This window comes from Trachypithecus francoisi, unplaced genomic scaffold (genome assembly GCF_009764315.1).
Source record: "Trachypithecus francoisi isolate TF-2019V2 unplaced genomic scaffold, Tfra_2.0 Lachesis_group0, whole genome shotgun sequence".
Classification (NCBI taxonomy): domain Eukaryota; kingdom Metazoa; phylum Chordata; class Mammalia; order Primates; family Cercopithecidae; genus Trachypithecus; species Trachypithecus francoisi.
In genome coordinates this window covers 117,242,748-117,251,503 of record NW_022681453.1, presented here as the reverse complement: position 1 = coordinate 117,251,503, position 8,756 = coordinate 117,242,748, and the positions used below count along the sequence as shown (strand labels likewise).

The following is an 8,756-nucleotide window of genomic DNA, read 5'->3' as shown; positions in this document are numbered from 1 at the left end:
AAGCCTGTAATCCCAGCACTTTGGGAGGCCGAGACGGGCGGATCACGAGGTCAGGAGATCGAGACCATCCTGACTAACACAGTGAAACCCCGTCTCTACTAAAAAATACAAAAAACTAGCCGGGCGAGGTGGTGGGCGCCTGTAGTCCCAGCTACTCAGGAGGCTGAGGCAGGAGAATGGCGTAAACCCGGGAGGCGGAGCTTGCAGTGAGCTGAGATCCGGCCACTGCACTCCAGCCTGGGCGACAGAGCGAGACTCTGTCTCAAAAAAAAAAAAAATATATATATATATATATAGTTGCCTTATTTTGATGAGGTTGGGATAGGCACAAGCAAGAAGAGGATCCAGCTCTTTCGGTCTCCGGCCTTCACTGCGAGAGGAGCCTCCACCATGTCTGCGCATCTGCAATGGATGGTCGTGCACAACTGCCCCGGTTTCCCGATCAAGAGGAATGAGCAGACCTACAGCACCGAGCCCAAAAACTTGAAGGCCCGCAGCTCTTCCGCTACAACGGTCTGATTCGCTGCAAGACTGTGGGCGTGGCGCCGGCAGCCAATGGCAAGGTGTTCTGGTGGTCATGAAGCGGAGATGCGGCCAGCGGACGCCTGCCCCGCGTATGTGCGGACCATTATCAACAAGAACGCTTGCGCCAAGCTCAGCAGCATCAGACACATGATCTGCAAGAACAAGTACCGTCCAGACCTGCCATGACTGCCATCAGCAAGGCCAGCGCCATCCTGCGCAGCCAGAAGCCTGTGATGGTGAAGAGGACGAGGACCCGCCCCACCAAGAACTTCTGAGTCACCTGCCCCCAAAGCAATAATCAGCTTTCTAGAGGAAGAAGAAGAAGGGAGAGGGAGAGGGAGAGGGAGAGGGTCCAGTGTCCTGCAAAAAACTCAAAAAGACTTTTACTATTTGCTCTGATTTGTCATCCCCTAGGCATAGTCAGAAATAATATGAATGTCTGGCCACCGTGAAAGCCCTTTGCAGTGTTTAGAATATCTGTACTCTCCAGTATGGTAGCCACCAGCCACATGCGCCTATTGAGCACTTGAAAAGTGGCTCCTTGAGATATGCTGTATGTGTACACTCTGGATTCCTAGACTTAGTATGGTAAAAACAATGCAATGTAAACATCTCATTAATAATTTTTATTGATTACATTTTGAAATGTTAATATTTTTATATATTGGGCAAAAATAAAATGTATTACTAAAATTAATTTCATCCATTTTTCTTTTTTCATGTGGCTACTAGAATAGCTACACATGTGACTTGAATAATATTTCTATTGGATGGTGAAGTTTAAACAGAGAATGGTGCTCATGGGGTGTGCCTTTCCCAGTGGTGCCAGTTGAGCCATCACTGATTTCTTTTTGCTCAAATAGCAAAAAGACTTTGCAGTGGAGAAAACCCTGGGCCGGGAGACTGCAGATCCAATTTATCACTTCACCTCAGCCATCAAGTTGCTGGATGGCTCTGGTTACAATAGTGATAGTAGCAAACACTTCCATAGCTTTATGTATATATGGAGGCCAGGTGCTGTTCTAAACATTTGACACATGTAAATTTCTAACTAAAACTCTATGAGATGATAGAAGCTATTAATAGCTCCATTTTCCATATGTGGACACTGAGGTGTTAAGAGGTTAAATCACAAGCCCTAAGCTCACAACTGGAAATTGGTAGAACTAGGATTCAAAGCCAGACAGTCTGGTTCCAAGGTCTGTATTGTAAACCACCTCTTACCTCAAGTAATCCAAACTCACTTGGATTCAGTTTCTTCATCTAAGAAACAAGGTTCAGAAGACGCCACAGGTGACCACAGGCTGTATAGACGTAAGCTGGCAGAAGCTTAGGAAAGGAAATTACATTGAAAGAGCTTTCCATCCACAAAGCTACTAAAACCCAAACCCAGTGCTTATAATAATGTCTTCCCAAATGCCTCCAAATGGAATTAACTTTTTTTCTTCTTATGCTTCATAACATTCTGATATATTACAGTCCTTCACACATCTTATCTTTCATTGCACACACACACACACACACACGTGTATATATATATCTGTTTCCTTCATTACTGTTCAGATTTTTTAAAGGCAGGCTCTCTTACAGATCAGTGCTTTTTAACTGGAGGTTAAAATTTTGCTCCCAGAGGACATTTGGCAGTGTCTGGAGAAAGTTTTGATTAACACAACTTGTGAGGTTGGAGGTATGTCGCCACTATCATCTAGTGGGCAAAGATAAAAAATGCTGCTAAGCATCCTACAATGCACAGGACAGCCCCCTACAACAAAGAATTATCTGGGCCAAAATCTGCATACTGACCAGAGTGAGAAACCTTGCAGATCATTAGATGATCCATTGTGCCTAAAGCATGCATGAAACAATAGGCACTCCATAAGTGACAAAAGACTGATTGATTGATTGATTGATTGATTGAAAGAATAATAAATACATATTCACCTATCTACCCTGAATGTAACTTCCTTTTGGTTATGCTCAAGAAGTATGTATTCAATGCCCACTATATGCCAGGCACATTCTAGGGCTGGGGGATAGGGGAATGCAAAGTTCTGAGACACATGAGGCCCCCGTCCTCAGGATAGGACAGTCTCCTAGGGGAGTCAGAGTCAAAGCAGTGTGTCAAACGGTAAGTGCCCTCAACCTCGCTAGCTCTGGACGGGAGCACCACACAGAAACTTTGTGAAGACAGATGACCCAGCCAATCCTGGAGATACTCATCATTTTTTCTCAATCTTTATTTTGAAAAATGTCAAACATACAGAAAATGTGGAATAACAGTACAATACACATATTTATATACATAGTAACATTTAAACAGATAGATATAGAAATATAAACACACACATAATACTTTGGAAAATAAGATGCAGACATCATGACATCAGCCAAATACATCAGCATGCATAGGACAGACCTGCTGATTTAATCAGTCTGGAGTGGGGCCTTGGCATCAGTAGTTTAAAAAATTCTCCATTTGGGTAAGGGCCAAGATAGCCGAATGGGAACATCTCTGGTCTGCAGCTCCCAGAGAGACCAATGCAGAAGGCGGGTGATTTCTGCATTTCCAAATGAGGTACCAGTTCATCTCATGGAACTGGTTAGGCAGTGGGTGCAACCCACAGAGAGCGAGCAGAAGCTGGGTGGGACATGGCTTTACCTGGGAAGTGCAGGGAGCCGGGGGACCTCCCTCCCCCAGCCAAGGGAAGCCATGAGGGACAGTGCTACCCACACCGGGTACTATGCTTTACCCACAGATCTTTGCAATCCACAGATTAATAGATTCCTTTGTGAATCTATACCACCAGAGCCCTGAGTTTCAAGCACAAAATTGGGTAACTGTTTAGGCAGGCATCGAGCTAGCTGCAGGAGTTTTTTCATATTCCAGTGGCACCTAGAACCCCAGTGAGACAGGAGAACCATCCACTCCCCTGGAAAGGGGCCTGAAGTTAAGGAGCCAAGTGGTCTCACTCAGCCAGTCCCACTCCCACAAAGTCCAGCAAGCCAAGAACCACTGGCTTGAAATTCTCGCTGCCAGCATAGAAGTCTGGAGTTGACCTGGGATGATGGAGCTTGGTGAGCAGAGGGGTATCCACCATCACTGAGACTTTAGTAGGCAGTTTTCCCCTGACAATGCTAAGGAGACTGGGAGGTTTCGACTAGGCAGAATTCACCACAACATGGCAAAGTGGCTGTGGCCAGACTGCTTCTCTAGATTCCTGTCACCAGGCAGGGAATCTCTACAGGAAATGCAGCAGCCCCCATCAGGGGCTCACAGCTAGAACTCATCTACCTGGGCCAGAGCACCTGGGGGGAGGGGTGACTGTAGGCACTGCTTCAGCAGATTTAATCTTTCCTGCCTGCTGGCTCTCAAGAGAGCAGCTGATCCTGACAAGGGAGATCCTCCCAGCACAGCACACCAGCTCTGCTAAGGGACAAACTGCTTCCTCAAGTGGGTCCCTGGCCCCCGAGCCTCCTGACCGGGAGAGACCTCCCGACAGGGTTCGACAGACACCTCATACAGGAGAGCTCCAACTGGCATCTGGCAAGTGCTCCTCTGGGATGAAGCTTTCAGAAAAAGAAGCAGGCAGCAATCTTTGCTGTTTTGCAGCCTCCACTGGTGATACCCAGGCAAACACTGTCTGGAGTGGACCTCCAGCAAACTGCAGCAGACCTGCAGAAGAGGGGCCTGATTGTTAGAAGAAAAACTAACAAACAGAAAGCAACAACAACAACAAAAACAACAAAAAAGACCCCCACACAAAAACCCCATTCAAAGGTAATCAGCCTCAAAGATCAAAGGCAGATAAATCCAGGAAGATGAGGAAAGACCAGTACAAAACTCTGAAAATTCCAAAAGCCAGAATGCCTCTTCTTCTCCAAATGATCACAACTCCTCTCCAGCAAGGGCACAAAACTGGATGGAGAATTAGATTGACGAATTGACAGAAGTAGGCTTCAGAAGGTGGGTAATGACAAACTCCTCTTAGCTAAAGGAGCATGTTCTAATCCAATGCACGGAAGTTAAGAAATTTGATGAAAGGTTACAGAAACAGCTAACTAGAATAACTAGTTTAAAGAGGAACATAGATGACTTGATGGAGCTGAAAAATATAGTACAAGAATCCCATGAAGCATACCCGAGTATCAATAGCCAAATTCATCAAGTGGAAGAAAGGATATCAGAGATTGAATACCATCTTGCTGAAATAAGGCATGCAGATGAGAGTAGAGAAAAAAGAATGAAAAGGAATGAGCAAAGCCTCCAAGAAGTATGGGACTATGTGAAAAGACCAAACCTATGATTGACTGGTGTACCTGAAAGTGACAAGAAGAATGGAACCAAGTTGGAAAACACACTTCAGGATATTATTCAGCATAACTTCCCCAGCCTAGCAAGAGAGGCCAACATTCAAATATAGGAAATACAGAGAACACTACTAAGATACTCCAGAAGAAGATCAACACCAAGACACATAGTTGTCAGAGTCTCCAAGGTTGAAAGGAAGGAAAAACTGTTAAAGGCAGCCAGAGAAAAAGGTCAGGTTACCTCCAAAGAGAAGCCATCAGAATAACAGTGGACCTCTCTGTAGAAACCCTACAAGCCAGAAGAGAGTGGGGGCCAGTATTCAACATTCTTAAAGAAAAGAATTTTCAACCCAGAATTTCATATCCACCCAAACTAAGCTTCATGAGCGAAGGAGAAATAAAATCCTTTACAGACAAGTAAATGCTGAGGGCTTTTGTCACCACCGTGCCTGCCTTACAAGAGCTACTGAAGGAAGCACTCATTATGGAAAGGAAAAACGGGTACTGGCCACTGCAAAAGCACACCAAAATATAAAGACCAAAGACACTATGAAGAAACTGCACCAAATAATGGGCAAAATAACTAGCTAGCATCATACTGGCAGGATCAAATTCACACATAATAATATCAACCTTAAATATGGGCTAAATGCCCCAATTGAAAGACACAAACTGGCAAATTAGATAGAGTCAAGACCCATCCATATGCTGTATTCAGGACACCCATCTCACATGCAAAGACATACATAGGCTCAAAATAAAGGGATGGAGGAATATTTGTCAAGCAAATGAAGAGAAAAAAAAAAGCAGGTTGCAATACTAGTCTGATAAAACAGGCTTTAAACCAACAAAGATCAAAAAAGACAAAACAAGGGCATTACACAGTGGTAAAGGGATCAATTCAACGAGAAGAGCTAACTATCCTAAATATATATGCACCCAATATAGGAGCACCCAGATTCATAAAACAAGTTCTAAGAGACCTACAAAGCGACTAAGGCTCCCACACACTAATAGTGGGAGACTTTAACACTCCACTGTCAATGTTAGAAAGATCAGTGAGACAGAAAATTAACAAAGATATTCAGGACTTGAACTCAGCTCTGGACCAAGTGGACCTAATAGACATCTTTAGAACTCTGCACCCCAAATCAACAGAATATACATTCTTCTCAGTGCCACATAGCACTTATTGTAAAATTATCCACATAATTGGAAGTAAAACACTCCCCAGCAAATGCAAAGGAATGGAAATCATAACAAATCGTCCCTTAGACCACAGTGCAATCAAATTAGAGCTCAGGATTAAGAAACTCACTCAAAACTGCACAACTACATGGAAATTGAACAACCTGCTTCTGAATGATTCCCGAGTAAATAACGAAATTAAGGAAGAAATCAAGAAGTTCTTTGAAACCAATGAGAACACAGAGACAATGTACCAGAATCTCTGGGACACAGCTAAAGCAGTGTTAAGAGGGAAATTTATAGCACTAAATGCCCACATGGGAAAGTGAGAAAGATCTAAAATCGACACCCTAACATCACAATTAAAAGAACTAGAGAAGCAAGAGCAAACAAATTCAAAAGCTAGCCGAAGACAAGAAATAACTAAGATCACAGAAGAACTGAAGAAGATGGAGACACGAAAAACCCTTCAAAAAATCAATGAATCCAGGAGCTGGTGTTTTGAAAAGACTAACAAACGAGATAGATGGCTAGCCAGACGAATAAAGAAGAAAAGAGAGAAGAATCAAATAGACTCAATAAAAAATGATAAAGGGGATATCATCACTGATCCACAGAAATACAAACTATCATCAGAGAATACTATAAACACCTCTGTGCAAATAAACTAGAAAACATAGAAGAAATGGATGAATTCCTGAACACATACACCCTCCAAAAACCAAACTAGGAAGAAGTCAAATTCCTAAGTATATCAATGACAAGTTCTGAAATTGAGGCACTAATTAATAGCTAACCAACCAAAAAAAGCCCAGAACCAGATGGATTCATGGCTGAATTCAACCAGAGGTATAAAGAGGAGCTGGTACCATTCCTTCTGAAACTATTCCAAACAATAGAAAAAGAGGGATGCCTCCCTAACTCATTTTATGAGGCCATCATCATCCTGATACCAAAGCCTGGCACAGACACAACAAAAAAAGAAAATTTCAGGCCAATATCCCTGATGAACATTGATGTGAAAGTCCTCAATAAAATACTGGCAAGCCAAATCCAGCAGTATATTAAAAAGCTTATCCACCATGATCAAGTTGGCTTCATCCCTGGGATGCAAGGCTGGTTCAACATATGCAAATTAATAAACGTAATCCATCACATAAACAGAACCAATGACAAAAACCACATGATAGGCCGGGCATGGTGGCTCACGCCTGTAATCCCAGCACTTTGGGAGGCCGAGGCAGGCAGATCACAAGGTCAGGAGATCAAGACCATCCTGGCTAACATGCTGAAACCACGTCTCCACTAAAAATACAAAAAAAAAAAATTAGCTGGGCGAGGTGGTGGATGCCTGTAGTCCCAGCTACTCGGGAGGCTGAGGCAGGAGAATAGCGTGAACCCAGGGGGTGGAGCCTGCAGTGAGCCCAGATAGAGCCACTGCACTCCAGCCTGGGCAACAGAGCGAGACTCCATCTCAAAAACAAACAAACAAACAAACAAACAAACAAACAAAAAAACACACCATTATCTCAATAGATGCAGAAAAGGCCTTTGATAAAACTCAACATCCCTTCATGCTAAAAACTCTCAATAAACTAGGTATTGATGGAACGTATCTCAAAATTATAAGAGCTATTTATGACAAACCCATAGCCAATATTATACTGGATGGGCAAAAACTGGAAGTATTCCCTTTGAAAACTGGTGCAAGACAAGAATGTTGTCTCTCACCACTCCTATTCAACATAGTATTGGAAGTTCTGGCCAGGGCAATCAGGCAAGAGAAAGAAACAATGCATATTCAAATAGGAAGAGAAGAAGTCAAATCATCTGTGTTTGCAGATGACATGATTGTATATTTAGAAAACCCCAGTGTCTCAGCCCAAAAACTCTTTAAGCTGATAAGCAACTTCAACAAAGTCTCAAGATACAAAATCAATGTGTAAAAATTATAAGAATTTCTATACACCAACAATAGACAAGCAGAGAACAAAATCATGAATGAACTCCCATTCACAGTTGCTACAAAGAGAATAAAATACCTAAGAATACAACTTACAAAAGATGTGAAGGACTTCTTCAAGGAGAACTACAAACCACTGCTCAAGGAAATAAGAGAGGACACAAACAAATGGAAAAACATTCCATGCTCCTGGATAGGAAGAATCAATGAAAATGGCCATATTGCCCAAAGTAATTTATAGGTTCAATGCTATTCCCATCACTGGGAATCCTATCAAGCTACCATTGACTTTCTTCACAGAATTAAAAAAAAAAAACGATTTTAAATTTCATATGGAACAAAAAAAGAGCCCATATAACCAAGACCATCCTAAGCAAAAAGAATAAAGCTGGAGGCATCATGTTACCTTACTTCAAACCATACTACAAGGCTACAGTAACCAAAACAGCATGGTACTGGTACTAAACCAGATATATAGACCAATGGAACAGAACAGAGGCCTCAGAAATAACACCACACATCTACACCATCTAATCTTTGACAGACTTGACAAAAACACGAATGGGGAAAGGATTCCCTGTTTAATAAATGGTGCTGGGAAAACTGGCTAGTCATATGTAGAAAATTGAAACTGGATCCCTTCCTTACACCTTATCCAAAAATTAACTCAAGATGGATTAAATACTTAAATGTAAAACCTGAAATTATAAAAATGCTAGAAGAAAACCTAGACAATACCATTCAGGACATAGGCATGGGCAAAGATTTCATG

General features: G+C 42.5%; 1 pseudogene; it reads left to right on the top strand.

The window, feature by feature from the left end:
* The first annotated feature begins 384 nt into the window (after positions 1-384).
* Positions 385-800, top strand: LOC117078450 (annotated as a pseudogene).
* Positions 801-8,756: the final 7,956 nt, after the last annotated feature.